The 16,667-nt window shown below is 41.7% G+C and overlaps 1 protein-coding gene across 3 annotated transcripts in view; it reads left to right on the forward strand.

The window, feature by feature from the left end:
• Nucleotides 1–300: 300 nt before the first annotated feature.
• The window catches only part of PLS1 (plastin 1), a 111,322-nt gene continuing 94,955 nt past the window's right edge, over nucleotides 301–16,667 (forward strand). For 2 of the 3 annotated variants that reach the window (XM_065540063.1, XM_005545996.4), the window contains exon 1: nucleotides 301–375. The gene's annotated coding sequence lies outside the window, so the exon portion shown is untranslated. Of the gene's footprint in view, nucleotides 654–16,667 lie in introns of all 3 variants that reach the window. The other variant, XM_015445183.3, reaches the window with a different exon arrangement.

The following is a 16,667-nucleotide window of genomic DNA, read 5'->3' on the forward strand; positions in this document are numbered from 1 at the left end:
GAACCGCTGTGCTAAACTCATTCCCAGGGTGTAGGTGGTCATCTTTAGACTTGGGTAACTGTAGGGGGTAGAGATAACGTTGCCACAGCGCCCATCCACCTCTCCCCATCCACGCTCCCAGCGCCTGCAACTCGTCTTTCACCCCTAGCCTGAACCCAGGCTCTGGGCTTCCCTTTCCTTCCCCCTGGGAGCCGCAGGCAAAACGTGGCAAGTGGATTCAGAGTTTGCGGGCCCGGGTGCCGGCCGAGCATGCGCAGTGGCGCGAGCGCAGCGGCTGCGCGGGCGCGGAGAGGTAGCCGCAGAGTAGACCTGCAGGTACTTGGATCTCCAGTGGGAGCTGCGCTCTCTAGGGCAGGACGGCGGCGGCGGCGGCAGGTACGCGGGGGTGGGGATAGGGCCCAAAAGGAAGGCTGGACAGACAGATGGAAAGCGAAGCGTTACTCCTTTCGGGGCGCGCGGAGGCTCGGGGGCAGTCTCTCCGGGTCCCCTCGCTCGCCTCTCGTCTCCCGGCTGTGCAGTGCGGCGCCCACCGTCCTCCGGGCGCGCTTCTGCCCGGTCCGGGCAGGCAATGCCCGCAGGTGTTAAATCGCGTATTTATGCTGCTTAAACAATAATCCTGTTAACTGAATTGTGATTCCCTGCATTGAAGTAAGGTATTTCATTAAGTTTTCTGTTTTCAACTTTGGGTGGCTGCCGGTGAGGCTTTCTGATCCAGCCTGTTTTGTTTTAATTCTGAGACTGTTTTATTTGCCTTTGGCCTTTCGGTGCATAGGATCAATAGGGCTGTAGTGAAATCCCATCCGTGCTTTCTGTTTTTGGTACCTTTCCTGGAGCATAGGGACCTCTGGATGCGGCATAAAAATGTCAGTTTTCAGCGAATTTCACTGCCAAAAAACTTTCCGTGTTTCAGCTGCATTTTCAAGTGCAGAATTTACAAAATTTAAGATTTCCCCCTAACTTTTCAATTATTACCGTATTTCGGGCTTCATTTGGCATTACTAAAAGGAAGCCGTCGTTCAGATGAGTAACAGAGTTCTCACCTTTCCCCCTTTACTTACTGTGTCACATTTTATGGCTTATACCGTGATATTTTTCCCTCCAGCCACGGTGTTGGATATACTTGTATGAGACTTAAGCTGTGTTGCATAAATTGCTTGAAGAACCTGTGAGCCAGAAGCAAAATTTCAGGCCAGGGGGCCCACACAGAACTTGAAGCAAGTTCTTTTACACGCCCCCCCCCAACCACCTTTGTAATCAGCTCTCCTTTAAATTGAATTATGTAATGAAATTCTATAGTAAAGTGTTAAATGTGGAGGCATATATATATATATATATATATAGACAGAGAGAGAGAGAGAGAGGTAGTAAGTTTAGGAAGAGGAAATTTTAAGTTCAGGAAGAGAAACCTATATGGAAAGGGAATACAGGTATTCTGCCCCCCTTCATTCCTCCCATGATAAATGTTTTAATGGCAGAAATAATATACAGTTGGTCTAGTTTGGGCTGTAGAGACCTTTGAGGTCAGCCAGTTCAGCTGCTTCAGTTTACAAATGAGAAAACTGAGACCAGCGAGGTTAGATGACTTGCTGTGGCCACCCAAGCCCCTCATTAGCAAAGCTAATTAGCAAATCCCCTCATTAGCAAATCCAGGTTTTCTCATTTTCTGGGGTCTTTTTACCACTCCCTGCTGATACTCTTCTTTGCCTCGATTATTAAACTTCCTTTTTCTCTTCTATCTTCTTATACCATGAAGTCTGACTTAAGCAGAAAATTAGTTGTTTCTCTTACTAAGCTTGCTGGTGCCTTGCAAACTGCTTTCAAAAAGTGCCCTTTCACTGAAGCCCCACCTAACAATTTGCTGGTCCTGAAACCGCCCTCCTTCCTTCCCTCAGTCACTTGGGCCCTTGGCCGAAAATGCCTGTTTGCCTCCCTCTTTCCGTATTGAAGTCCTGCCCATGGTGCAAGGTGTAGCTCGGGTGTAACCTCTTTTTGGAAGCCTTCCTTGATTGCCTTAGCATGAAGTAGCTCTCCCTCTTCTGAACCCTATAGCACTTACTGCTGTTGTTTGTGCTGTTAATATCCCCATTGTATATAGTATCCTGAGTATTTTAGCACCTCCCAACTTCCCGACCAGGAAGTTGACAGGTTGTGTAAGCCTTGGAGGTTAAAGCCTACGACTTAAACATCCCACCCAGCACTAAGCACAAAGTATATTCTTAGCTCCTGTTTGTAGGAGGGAGTGGGGGAAGGAAGTGCAGTATGGATAGTTTTGTAAAGGGATTTCATGTGTGTTCTATAATATGGGGAAGGCCGTCTTAGAGCTGTATCAAGACAGCAGCCAAGTCCATTTCTGATTCCTCATATTTTGTTAACAGATCACAGATTAGTTAGGGTGAGTATGGGAGACAGGTGTAAAAACATAACAGGGGGCGGTTGGTCCAGGCCCTAGATTAAGCCTGTGACTCAAAGTGGAGAAAGGAGGGCACAGAATTAAGAAATGTAAAGGAAGAAGCATGTGGTGAAAGACTAGATGCAGAGAAGGAAAGACATGTTGAAAATGAATTTCAGGGTTGGGGTGTTAGTAATGGGTTTATAATGTTCTTTTTATCTTAAAAGTACCTCCAATTGGCTGGGTGCGGTGGCTCATACCTGTAATCCCAGCACTTTGGGAGGCCGAGGCAGGTGGATCACGAGGTCAGGAGATCGAGACCATCCTGGCTAACACTGTGAAACCCCGTGTCTACTAAAAATACAAAAAATTAGCCGGGCGGGCATGGTGGTGGGCGCCTGTAGTCCCAGCTACTTGGGAGGCTGAGGCAGGAGAATGGGGTGAACCCGGGAGGCAGAGCTTTCAGTGAGCCAAGATCACACCACTGCACTCCAGCCTGGGCAACAGTGCAAGACTCTATCTCAAAAAAAAAAAGATACCTTGAATTGTGACATTGTCTCTGTTTCTTATAGTTAGTGATGTGATTGTCTTATTTCCCATTCTAGATGATAACCTCTCTGAAGGATGATCTTTAACCCCTCACAATACCTGGCACGTTGCTTTGCAATGTCAGATACTCAATAGTTATTACATGAATGAAAAAACAAATAAATAAGTGCATTTTGCCATGGGGAGGGTGGGCATTTAGGATCTTAGAGCTATATGGTAGCATATCCAGACTATCCCCTAATTGTATAGAGGAGGGACTCAGATATTCTTAACTAAGCTAGTTAGCGGGATAGCCAGAAGCTCTGTTCAAAATTCCTTATTACTAGACCCAAGCTCTTTTCATTATCTATTTTTGAGGTTGTTGGCCCCACAATTATTTTTATTTATTTATTTATTTATTATTTATGTTTGAGACAGGGTCCCACTCTGTCACTCAGGCTGGAGTGCAGTGGCATGATCACTGCTCGCTGCAGCCTTCATCTCCCCGGGCTCAAGTGATCCTTCGCACCTCAGCCTCCCGAGTAGCTGTGACCACAGGGACGTGCCACCATGCCTGGCTAATTTTGTATTTTTTGTGTTTAGAGATGAAGTCTCACTGTTTTTCCCAGGCTGGTCTTGAATCCGTTGGCCTGCCTCAACCTCCCAATGTGCTAGGATTACAGGCCTGGGCCACCATGCTCAGCCTCCCAAGATTAATTTGAGTTGGTAGCAAGACATTCCAGTTCAAGAAGTTTTGTGGATTGAAAGCCCTCAGAAACCAATCTAAAGGAGAAATCTAAAGGAGAGAATGCATGTGTCATTGGAAGAGGTGAAACACAAGGCTGCTGGCCAGTTCAAGGTTGAGTGTACACAGTAAGGAGGGAGTGCGGCTGGGGTCCTAGGAATCTTCACACTGGGGAGTTGAATTCTGGAAAGGTCATGGTAGCTTAGCTTGTCAGAGGCAGACACAAATGGGTTGGCCCAAAGTCCTTGGGACTGAGAGTCTATTTCCTAAAGACATTCTACACTACCAGGAGGTGGTGAGCAGTGGCTTTGGAGAGGGTAGGCCAGGTGCCGTGAGGCTAGGCCAGGAGGGTAGCACCAAAGGTTGGTGTTTATGGCCCAAGAACATGGGGCTGAGGTAAGGCTGATAGAGAGACAATTGTGATCAGGTTCTACCTGGAGAAACAAGACAGAAAGCAGTGGTGCTGACTCCAAAATTCCAGTTCAAGAGGTGGTTTGGAATATTTGTTTACTTGGAACAAACGTTGCATTTTGCAAATCATAACCATTTTGCAAATCAAAACACAGCCTTTCCATTGAGCTGCACTCAGCGATGAGGGAGCTGTTGGATGCCACATCCTTGCCATTGACTTGCACCCTGTGGTTGACCACCATCTTCGTATTTCCACAGGCAATGATGGTCCATTAAAAATGTCAAGGAGAGAGAGAGCAGTTGAGAGGAGAGACAGAACAAATGAGCTTGAGAAATGGCTAGTGGGGGGAAGGGAAAGGTTGGCCTGGTTTTATATATTTTATATATATTTATGTTTTTCATGACGACGTTAGTGAAAATTGATGAGGCAAATGCAAAATCAGGTAGTATGTTGAAGTTAATGTCTCATACACTGAAATGTCCAAATATTAAATCGTAGCATTTGCCATGGCCCTTTGTAAAATGACAAATATCTTTCTTAAAATAATAGTAATATTAATAACTAGTATTACAGAATATCTTCCATGAACCAGGCACTATACTAAATACTTTACAAGTAATATATCTTTTCATTTTTATAAACCATCCTATGAGATAGGTGCAATAATTACCCATTTATTTTTAATTTTTATTTTTTGAAAACAAGGTTTCAGTCTGTCACCCAATCTGGAGTGGAATGGCATGATCATAACCCACTGTAACCTTGAACTCCTGGGCTCAAGCAGTCCTCCCGCCTCAGCCTCCCAGGTGTGCACCACCGTGCCCAGCTTATTAAAAAAAGTTTTTTTTGTAGTGATGAGGTCTTGCAATGTTGTCTAGGCTGATCACAAACTTTTAGCCTCAAGCAATCCTCTCACCTCAGCCTCCCAAAGCCCTGAGATTACAGGCATGAGCCACTGCACCTGGCCTACTTTCATTTTCTAGATGAGAAAATTGAGGCTTAGGGAGATAAATAAAAGCATTTATCTGAGGTCACACAGTTTACAAGTGGCTGAGCTGAGATTTGACCTCAGGTCTATCTGACTTTATACACTGAGCGCTCAAAAAACTTAATCAAATGTCTTAACAAAAATGCAAAGCTCTTTCTGAGGTAACTCTAACAGATGCTTAGAATAGCCACAGGTTTCAGCTGGTGGAACCACCAACATTCTTTGAGCCACATTTAAAAACACCAAAACAATAGTGATAAATCATTCTTTTTGTTTTCGTTTTTTTCATTCCACTTAGTCTTTATCTCCTTTTCTCTTGAAGCGTTCCTGAAGAAAGAGACAGCAGCTTTTTCTCTGGGTACACCATTAAAGCCACTTCGATCTGCTCCCACCCTCTTTTGGGGTGGAGCTGTGGTGGAGGAGTGAGTTGGTGGTCATCCAGGGGGTGTCTGTGGAGTTGGCAATGGGAAACTGGGAAACTCACCTTGTGTAGGAGCCTAAGAACTTTGGAGTGACCAGGTGTAAGGATTTTTTCCCCTGGGGTGTCAGGATCCACTGCTGGAAGCTCCTGGAATATCTATGGGTCATGACTCTAATCTCAGGCCTTTGAACTATGGCCATATGGAAGAATCCAGGTGTGAACACATTCTCCCCCAATTTTTAAGATCGGGGAGTTGTGAAGTCCCTGTGGACTAATTGGAGGTGGGTGTGGATACCTCAGGAAAGGCCCCAGGTCAAAGACAAATAATTTAAAGACCTCACTTGTAGGCCCCAGCTTAGACCTGTGAGAAAATGTGCTCCTCTCTCTCCTCTTGATGAACCTAATTACATAGAGAACTTACTCACTCCTGGGAGTCTCAAAATGGAACCCAGCTGAGAGCATGCTTCCCTCCCTTGCTGCCTGAGCTCTCTTTCCATTTCCTGGTTGTGCTTTACCTTCCCCTGAGTGGTTCTGTGTTCCCAGGGCCTTTTCTCTGGATATGAAAGGCAGGGCCGGCAGCTTCTGGCTTCGCCGGGCTAGTTTTTGTATTTTTAGTAGAGTTGGAGTTTCACCATGTTGGCCAGGCTGGTCGCCAACTCCTGACCTCAAGTGAGTCACCTGCCTCAGCCTCCCAAAGTGTTGAGGCTGAGGCCACCGCATCTGGCCCTCATTATTTCTCTCAACATTCAAAAGCTTGTCACTTCATCCAGTTCCGAATTAACTTTTACTCTGACTGATGATGAACGTCAGGGAGAAAGAGAAAGAGGCATTTGTGCTGCATATGGGTTTATTGGTTATAAAATGGTTATACAATTTTGATTGTTGGAAACTTTGCTGACATGTAAGGTCACATGAGATGTGAGGCTGTTCAACTTTGATCATCTGATTTCTTTTCAGCACTTCGTCTGAAAGGGCCTATGTACCGTTTTCGGTGAGACATATGTAGCATGGCTTCTGTAAAAGCATATTGCTTTTTATTATAGTAATATTGTAGGCACAGAAAGGATGAGGAGTTAGATGATTGGGTGAGTTTTTTTCTTACTTAAAACACTTGTTTCATCAGAAAATATTTCCTAGCAGAGTTAGACATGGCTTTGGTCATAAAGTCCAGTGGTGAAGGGACTTCAGACTTTATGATAAACTAAATTTTATGATTGACTTTTGTGAGCAATTCACAGCTATAAAACTACGAGACTGGGCATGGTGGCTCACACCTGTAATCCCAGCACTTTGAGAGGCTGAGGCAGATGGATCGCTTGAGCTCAAGAGTTCAACACCAGCCTGGGCAACATGGCAAAACGTCGTCTCTACAAAAAAATTATCTGGGCATGGTGGCGCGTGCCTGTAGTCCCAGTTACTTAGGCTGAGGTGGGAGGATCATTTTGAGCCCAGGAGGTTGAGGCTGCAGTGACCTGAGATTGTGCCACTGCACTTTAGCCTGGGTGACAAAGTGAGACACTGCCTCAATAAAAAAAAAAAAAAAATGCTTACAAGAATATCTGGGTAATAACTCACTGCACACAGACATGCCTCCTTCAAAAGATCCAAGCTGACCACAAAAAAAAAAAAAAAAGAGAGAAACTGTCTTTTCTTGATAGTAAATTGGATGGAGACATTAGTAAGGTACAAGGTGTCTGAGGGGCTTCTTCATGATAAAAAGCAAAAGGTTTTGGGTGTTGACCCAAAATATTAGCAGGAATCAGATTTACTCTATTACTGAGGAACACAATACATTAAATTGTTTATAGATCCAGTTTCAAGAAATAAGATGTTTTGGCCGGGCGCGGTGGCTCAAGCCTGTAATCCCAGCACTTTGGGAGGCCGAGACGGGCGGATCACGAGGTCAGGAGATCGAGACCATCCTGGCTGACACGGTGAAACCCCGTCTCTACTAAAAAAAATACAAAAACTTAGCCGGGCGAGGTGGCGGGCGCCTGTAGTCCCAGCTACTCGGGAGGCTGAGGCAGGAGAATGGCGTAAACCCGGGAGGCGGAGCTTGCTGAGATCCGGCCACTGCACTCCAGCCTGGGCGACAGAGCGAGACTCCGTCTCAAAAAAAAAAAAAAAAAAAAAAAGAAATAAGATGTTTTTATTAAAAAAAAGACAAAAGCTCCTTCAATTTTTTTTTGAGAACTAAGAAATAAGAGATTTTAGCAGTACAGCGAAAATACAATTTGGATTTAAGTTTAAGACCCTGGTAAATGGCTGTGAAAGGATCGGTCTTGTTAATTACGCCTTGGACCAAGGGCTGCTTGTAATGAATAAAAGAGGGGGAAAGGTTTAGACAAGTAGAATCTCTAGGTTGATATCAAGTTGGTATTTGTAACCTTTGTGAATAAACCAAAACCTCTCAAAGACTCCCGCTCTCTTTTCCTGGAGAGCTCTCAGAATTCTTTCCTGGCGGTCTCCCTTTTCCTTCCCCTCTCCCCAGGTTTAAGATCATTGGGACATCCTTTTAGGCAAGGAAATGTTTCTAAGAGTGACCCAGTTATTGCAATTTTAAGTGTTAATCAGGTCAGTGAGGTGCCAGCTGTGAAACCCAGCTCACAAAAACCCAATGATGTTTTTTTATCAGAAGTTGTCATGGAAGTGAGTTAATTTTGAGTTAATTTTTTGGAAAAAACAATAATAACAATTTGCTTGATCCCTTTCTTATCCTCAAACAGCCAAATTAAATTCAAGATTATTGGTTGGGTGTGGTGGCTCACGCCTGTAATCCCAGCACTTTGGGAGGCCGGGGAGGGCGGATCACGAGGTAGGGAGATCAAGACCATCCTGGCTAACATGGTGAAACCCGTCTCTACTAAAAAATACCAAAAATTAGCTGGGCGTAGTGGCAGGTGCCTGTTGTCCCAGCTACTCAGGAGGCTGAGGCAGGAGAATGGCATGAACCTGGGAGGCGGAGCTTGCAGTGAGCCGAGATCACTCCCCTGCACCTCCAGCCTTGGTGGCAGATGGAGACTCCGTCTCAAAATAAATAAATAAATAAATAATTCAAGATTATTATCAGTGGAAAAAGGTAATCTGAAAATCTCTGAATGTTTAGTGGTCAATTAAAATGAGCCTTAGGGCAATTTAAAGTTTAGATACCTGAAACCAGTTGGCCATGAGAACCATGAATGAGAAGTCAAAGTCTGTGATTGTGTTTCTGACCCCATGAGAAGGAAGGCCTTCTCTTCAGCTGTAGGTTTGATGATCAAACAAGATAGTGAATGTGAAAGTAACTAGTCAACTACAAGATAAAGAGGTAAGGCATTTATTGAGGTTTAAAAAAGCTTTCTGATTTTGCTTCCTTTCACTGATAAGTGACCAAGACTTAGGGAATGACTTGCCTCCTGGAGGTTGCCTGATTTGAAAGTGGCAGAAATTAAACTCGTAACTGTGTCTCATAATTTCAACATTTGAAAAAATGTCAGGGTTTATTTATTTTTTTGAGACAGAGTCTTGCTCTGTTGCTCAGCGTGGAGTGCAGGGGCACGATCTTGGCTCACTGCAACCTTTCGCTTCCCAGGTTCAAGTGATTCTTCTGCTTCATCCTCCCCAGTAGCTGGGATTACAGGCATGCGCCACCACGCCCAGCTAATTTTTGTATTTCTAGTAGAGACATGGTTTCTCTATGTTGACCAGGCTGATCTTGAACTCCTGACATCATGGGACGTCACTCTAGCTTCAAATCTAGTGCTCTTCCAGTCAATTCATATTTTCTTCTGTTACCAAATAAAATAATTTCTCTATGAAATTTATATGCAATTTTTATAAAAGTCTAAATGTATTTTATGACTAACCCTCAACTATGTAGCATTACAGTTTCTCTAATTTTAACAGTAAAATGAGTTCTTGAAATAAGAGTTGATTAACATGGGAAAATATCCATCTCTTTCATCTTGAACAAAGTAGTTTTGTTTTAAAACTTATACTTCCTGCTAATGTACAGCTGGCATGTATAGGATAAAAGATTAAACTTTCTAAATATTTTACAAAGTTATATTCTCCCCATGTGATATATATAGTTCTGTGGGAGACTAAGCCTTAATTGAAGTATTTCTGCGAGGTTACTATAAGCATTTCTCATAGCACTAGGACAATAAATAATGGGAGAGCCCAAAACATTGTAATTTTCTCATAATTCAGAGGAAATGACTGAATCCTGAAGCATTGTACAAAAGGGTACACAGTGATACCCATTTTTGCATGTTAATGTATTGTTAAATATCAGTGGGAATATTCTGCATGCTATTTCACATCTCAGGCACACTTAAGGAAGACCTTGTGATGTACATGTTGCTCATTTAATCTAGAAAGGATACCAAGGTTCATTTACAACTTCTTTATGCACAGTTTTTTTGACTATGTTATGCCCTGAGGCATTAAGGGTATTACTAAAGCAAGCAGCAGGACTTCTCAGAGAAATTAAAGGTTTCATATCAACCACACATTGTCAAAATCTTCACTTTGAATAGGATTAAATGATGTTTCATCAGTATTCTTGGCACTTATGACATTGTTTTTGAAATAACAGTTTTATTACTCTTGGCTGTGACAGTTTCTCAGACTTTCCTTAATACCATACAATTTGCCTATTTAAAATGTACAGTCAGTTTTACAGTATTTTCATTACCCTGTATTCATTAGCACTTTCCTCATCTTCTACTACCTCCTCCCCAACTGCCCCGTCCCAGGCAATGCCATATCTACTTTTTGTCTATAGATTTGCCTCTTTATTTGAAATTTGAAATTTCAAATAAATGGAATCATGTAATATGTGGCCTTCTGCGTCTAGCTTATTTCACTTAGCACAATGCTGTCAAGGTTCATTCATGTTGTAGCACATATCAAGACTTCTTTTCATGGGTGTGCATAATATACCATTGTGTGGACATACCACATTTTATGTATTCATCATTCAGTTCATAGACATTGGGGTTGTTTCCTCTTTTGGGCTATTATGAATATTGTTGCTGTGAACCTTTGTGAACTGGTTTATTAGGGACATTTATTTTCATTTCTAGAAGTGGAATTGCTGGGTCATGTCACCTAGCATTTTGAGGAACTGCCAAACTGTTTTCTGGAGCAGCTGCACCATTTTACATTCCTACCAGCAATGGATGGAAGTTCCTGTTTCTCCACATCCTCACCAGCACTTAATTATCTGTCTTTTAAATTATGGCCATTTTAATACATGTGAAGTAAGTATAACATTGTAGTGACTTAAAAAAAATGAATAGACTATCTTTTAGAACTGTTTCAAATTTACAAAGAAATGAAGCAGATGAAACAGTGCTCCCATATACTCCCACAATGATATACTGTTACCCTATTATTAACTTTTTTTTTTTTTTTTTGAGACAGAGTCTCACTTTGTCACCAGGCTGGAGTGCAGTGGTACGATCTCGGCTCACTGCAACCTCTGCCTCCTGGGTTCAAGTGATTCTCCTGCCTCAGCCTCCCGAGTGGTTTGTACTACAGGTGTGTGCCACCATGCCCAGATAATTTTTGTATTTTTAGTAGAAACGGGGTTTCACCATATTAGCAAGGATGGTCTCGATCTCTGGACCTCATGATCCACCCTCCTCGGCCTCTCAGAGTGCTGGGATTACAGGCGTGAGCCACCGCTCCGGGCCGTATTAATAACATCTTACATTAGTTAGTATGACATGTTTGTTTTAATTAATGAACTGATCTTGTTATTATTAACTAAAGCCCGTAGGTTATTCATATTTCCTTTGTTTTTAGCCAAAATCCCTTTTCTGTTCCAGGATCCCATCTAGGATATTACATGACATTTAGTTGCTGTGTCTCCTTAGTCTCTCCTTGGCTGTGACAGTTTCCCAGACTTTCCTTGTTTCTTGATGATCTTGAGAGTTTTGAGGAATAGCAATCAGATACACTGTAGAATGCCTCCATGTTGGAATTTGTCTGAATTTTTTTTTTTTTTTTTTTTTTTATCATTAGCCTGTGGTGACATTGATTTTTAGTATCAGGGCAACTTACTTGGATTATAAAAATACATGATCAGAATTGGAAATCAGCAGAATGTGGTTGGTGGGAAATTATTTTACTTTATTTTTATTTTTAAAATTTATCTTATTTATTTTTAGAGACAGGATCTGCCATGTTGCCCACGCTGGTCTCAAACTCCTGGGCTCAGGCAATTCTCCCGCTTTGGCCTCTCAAAGTGCTGGGATTATAGGCACTATGCCTGGCTGGGAAATTCTTAGGAATTTTTAAAAGTCGGTTGCCTCTAGAAGATGAGCAGAAATTTAACTCAAGATATGTTTTCCTAACAAGAGCTTGATCATATTGGAAGATGATCAGATTAGGTAGTGGAATTTATCTTCATGACTATTATGAGACAGCATCTAACCTAAGGGTAAAGCCAAAGATACATTTTTCACTGCTTTAAATGTAGCAGAGAATGTTGTTTTAATAAAACATAAAGTTAATGAAATTCAGATTGACTTTTAGAATTCCATAGCACTGTGGCAGCATCCAATGTATATTGAGTACTTCCACCTACATCAATCCCAGTAATTCTCAAAATGCTTTGTGAAGGGAGTAGGAACTGAGACTCAAAAGAGGTTGTGTCATTTGGCCTGAGACTCACACAGCTTGTCAGTAGAAGAGCTGAGATTTGAACTCAGGGCTGTGGAAGCCTATACCCTGCTGCCTGCCAGATTCCAGAGTTTCCAGTGGTTTTAAATCATGAATGTATCAAAGGACACAGGCTTGAGTCCTTATCTTACTGGATATTTTTACTGCCAGCCAAAGGAGATAGCATCTCTCTGTGTTTAAGGCCCCACTGAAATTGGTTGGTCCGATTAACAGCATACCTGTTGACTGCTAACAAAGGGAAACTAAGCCAGCTTTGCCTGGGGCACTAATTCCTGCCACATGTCTTCTGAAAATGAAGCCCAAGGGTCATAAAGCAGGCAACCAACTATGTGAGAGAACAACATTAGCTGAGTATGTTTGCCAGTGGTTACATTGCTCAATGTATGTCTTAGTTACCTCTCAAGTTTTTTCAATAAGTAAGTGTCAGAGAGGATTTGATTTTAAATATTTATCTTTAAATTGGAGTAGATGTGGTAATAATGTGTGAATGTACTTGAAATGAAATAGTAAAGTTGCATAGATAGCTGTCTGAGGAAGGTTTGGAAAATTTCCCTGCTTATTCAGCTAATTTTTGTAAAGTGCCTGAGATGACTGATCACAGATTAATACAAAGTTTCTTTCTATACTACCAAAATATCAGACTTTATGTATTAGTCAGGATAGTTTGTGCTGCAGTAACAAATTAACCATGAAATCTCCATTGCTGTCTTGCTCATGTAAATGTCTGTGTTTATTGGCTGTTCTCCAGGGCAGCTCACCTATACGCAATGACTCAGAAATCCAGGCTGCTGTCATTTTTGCGAATTTGCTTTCTTAACATGGAGCTTTCAAGTGATCCCACCAGAGGAAGGGGAACTGGATAATCATGTACCAGCTCTGAAATGCTTTGGCCTCGAGTGACAAAAATCACTTTGATTCACAGCTTATTGGCTAGAACTAAGCTTATCACCCTGCTTAATAGCAAGGGCCTAGAAGTGAGAGGGAGCACATGGGTATTCAGTGAACAATAAATGTCTTTTGCATCCCTGGTTTTAGAGCAACAGAAGTAGTTAAATTGTTTGCCAAAGTCTCCTCAGTAGAGATAGAAAAGTGGACTGAATATTTAGTGATAATTACTTGATAAAAAATTGTAAGTAAATTTTGCCATAAACTATTAACATTTGCAATAATTTATATATGGCTGATTTAGCAACCTGATTTCCATTTGTGGATATGGTTATACCTTCTAAGGGTATGACAGTAAAGTTAGCTTCTTTTACATTATAATATTTCAGCTGATGGTGCTGATGATCAAAGCTTGTATGTATTTATTTTGAGATGGAGTCTTGCTCTTTCGCCCAGGCTGGAATGCAGGGGTGCCATCTTGTCTCACTGCAATCTTCACCTCCCTGGTTCAAGCAGTTCTCCTGCCTCAGCCTCCCGAGTAGCTGGGATTACAGGCACGGGCCTCCATACCCAGCTAATTTTGTATTTTTAGTAGAATTGGGGTTTCACCATGTTGGCCAAGCTGATCTCGAACTCCTGACCTGAGTTGATCCATCCTCCTCAGCCTCCCACAAAGCTTGTATTTATTAAGTATCTCCTATGTGCCAGGTACTCTAAGTGTTTTATATGAATTACGTTAATTTAGATGGGGACTGCAATTTCATCTCTATGGTAGCTATTCTTCAGTTCCATCAACTTGCCTTGTTTGAATGGTGCCTAGATTAGACCCATCACTGTGCAGATAGCTCCCCTCTAGAAACCAGGTTGTCACTAAATTACCTTAAAAATAAGGCTCCGTAGGTTGAATGTGACACTCTGGATATTGTCTAACTAGCACAGAGTACAGTAAGATCTAACATTTACTGTGATTCGGATCATACTTACATTTAGCAGCTTAAGACTTTGTAAACCTTTTAAGCAGCCATATCTAAAAATAAGCTTGAGGTAAACTAAGCCCATAGGATTTTTTTTAATATAACTTTTTCCAAAATGAATTCTCCTGTATTTTTGTGATTCTCATATTGTCTCAAAATGGGTATATTTGATGAATGCAGAATTCTCTTGTTGGTTTGTCCTTTTGATGTCCTCTTTCCCTACTCTCTTCAGTGTGGCCTCAGATTCCACCATTAGAATGATAGGATGACAAAGATCCTCGCTGGGCCACACAGACTGGGGCAGTCCTCTCTCACTCAGTTTTCAAAAAGGCTCTTGGTTGTTTGAGAACAACTATCTTTACCATGTATGAGGAGCCCCATCTCAGGCTTTTCATGTTGATTCCACATTTATTCATCAAAAAGCTGAACACAATTTTGGGCCCAGGCGCTGAGCTAGGCCTCATCTGTCTCTACCATCATAGAGCTAACAGTCTAGACCAGAAGTTGGCAAACTTTTTCTGTAAGGGGCCAAGTAATAAATATTTTAGGCTTTGTGTTTCATATGGTCTCTGTCTCTGCTACCTAACTCTGCCCTTGTAGCGTGAAGGCTGCCATAGACAATATGTTCATGAATAAGCATAGCTGTCTTCCAATAAACTTTCTTTGTGTGCACTGAAATGTCAATTTCTTGTAATCTTCCCTTGTCACAAACTATTATTCTTTTGATTTTTCTCTCTTAGCTGTTTAAGAATGTAAAAACTGTTTTTAGTTCACAGGTTATATGCAAGCAGGCAGTGGACCAGATTTGGCCTTCAAGCTGAATTTGTCAACCCCCTGGTCTAGAATGAGCTCTGTGTTGTTTTATTCTCACAAATACATACTGAACTGCCTTAATAATTACTTAAATTGGTCAAGCATGGTGACTCATGTCTGTAATCTCAACACCTTGAGAGGCCGAGGTGGGAGGATCATCTGAGGCCAAGAAATCAAGACCAGCCTGGGCAACGTAGTGAGACCTTGTCTCTACAAAATTAGCCAGATATTGTGGCATGTGCCTGTAGTCTTAGCTACTCTGGAGGCTGAGGCAGGAAGGTCACTTGAGCCCAGGAGTTTGAGGCTGCAGTTAGCCATGATCGTACCACTGTACTGCAACCTTGGCAACAGAGCAAGACCTTGTCTCCCAAAAATTTTGTAAAAATAGTATGTATATAGTACTATATATAGTATGTATGTAGTATTATATAGTATGTACATACTATATACATAAGTGCATACACATATTGCTTTTGAGGACCACTGATTTTATGATAATCATGAATCACCAATATTGAAAATAATAGCCAATATCTATTGGGCATTTACTATTACATATATTAGGCTTTTTTTTTTAAGCCTTTTGCTATTTGTTTTAATTAAGCCTCCCTGAAACTGTATGAAGTTGGTATTATTATCCTCTTAACTTTTTAGCTATGAAACCAAGACTCAGAAAGGTTAAATCACTTGTTTAAGGTGATATAGTTAGTAAGAAGCAGACATTCTCGAGAATTCTAACTCTAAAGCCAGTGCTCTCAATGACATATTATGCCTCTTTAGGTACTGAAATATATGTGTAAAAGTCGTTAGGCCATTTTTTATTACAATGTAAGAAAACAGAAGTAAAGATTAAAAAATTATTTTTCCTAAGAAACAAGTATGTCATTGAAAGAGGAATTTAGCAAATAAGTGCTTGAATAGTTCTCACTGGTTTAATTTTAACTAGTTTCTGTCCATGAGAAAGAACAATCAACTCCAACTCAGGATAAACAGCATGCTGGGACCTTTCCCTTTTCGAAACTGAATTAACACTGATAATCAGGGCCAGGCTGGATTTACAGTATAGTGATGTATCGTGTCCAGTGCCAAAATCGTAATACAGATACGTTGTATTTGTTTATAAGGTTTACAGAATGCTCTGTTGTATGTGATAAGTTATGTGAAAGTGCTTCGTGACCTGCAAATCATATTCCAAAGGGATCATTGTTCATCATCCTGGTGGCTCATTCCACTGTAGATAGAGCCTTAGTCCGACCTTCATTGTTGCTTTAGCTGGATCAGTAGAAAAGGTTAGATCTCTAGTAAAGATAACTGAAAGATTCCTAGTGGACTATTTAAAATTTCCCTTCACCAGCCAGTTGTGGTGTTGTGCACCTATAATCCTAGCTACTCAAGAGGCTGAGGTGGGAGGATCAGTTGGAGCCCAGGAGCTGGAGTCCAGCCTGGTCAACACAGCAAGACCTTGTCTCAAAAAAAAAAAAAAAAAAAAAAAAAAGAAAAGAAAAGAAAAAATAATCCCTTATTTAATTTTGAGCCTGTTTTATTTTTAATTTTTTTTTTTTTTTGAGACAGAATCTCAGTCTGTCGTCCAGGCTGGAGTGTGGTGGCACGATCTTGGCTCACTCCAACCTCTGCCTCCTGGGTTCAAGCAATTCTCCTGCCTCAGCCTCCTGAGTAGCTGGGATTACAGGCATGCGCCACCACACTCAACTAATTTTTGTATTTTTAGTAGAGACAGGGTTTCATCCGTGTTGGCCAGTCTGGTCTTGAACTCCCAACCTCAAGTGATCCACCCGCTGCGGCCTCCCAAAGTGCTGGGATTACAGGCGTGAGCCAACGT

This window comes from Macaca fascicularis, chromosome 2 (assembly GCF_037993035.2).
Source record: "Macaca fascicularis isolate 582-1 chromosome 2, T2T-MFA8v1.1".
Classification (NCBI taxonomy): Eukaryota; Metazoa; Chordata; class Mammalia; order Primates; family Cercopithecidae; genus Macaca; species Macaca fascicularis.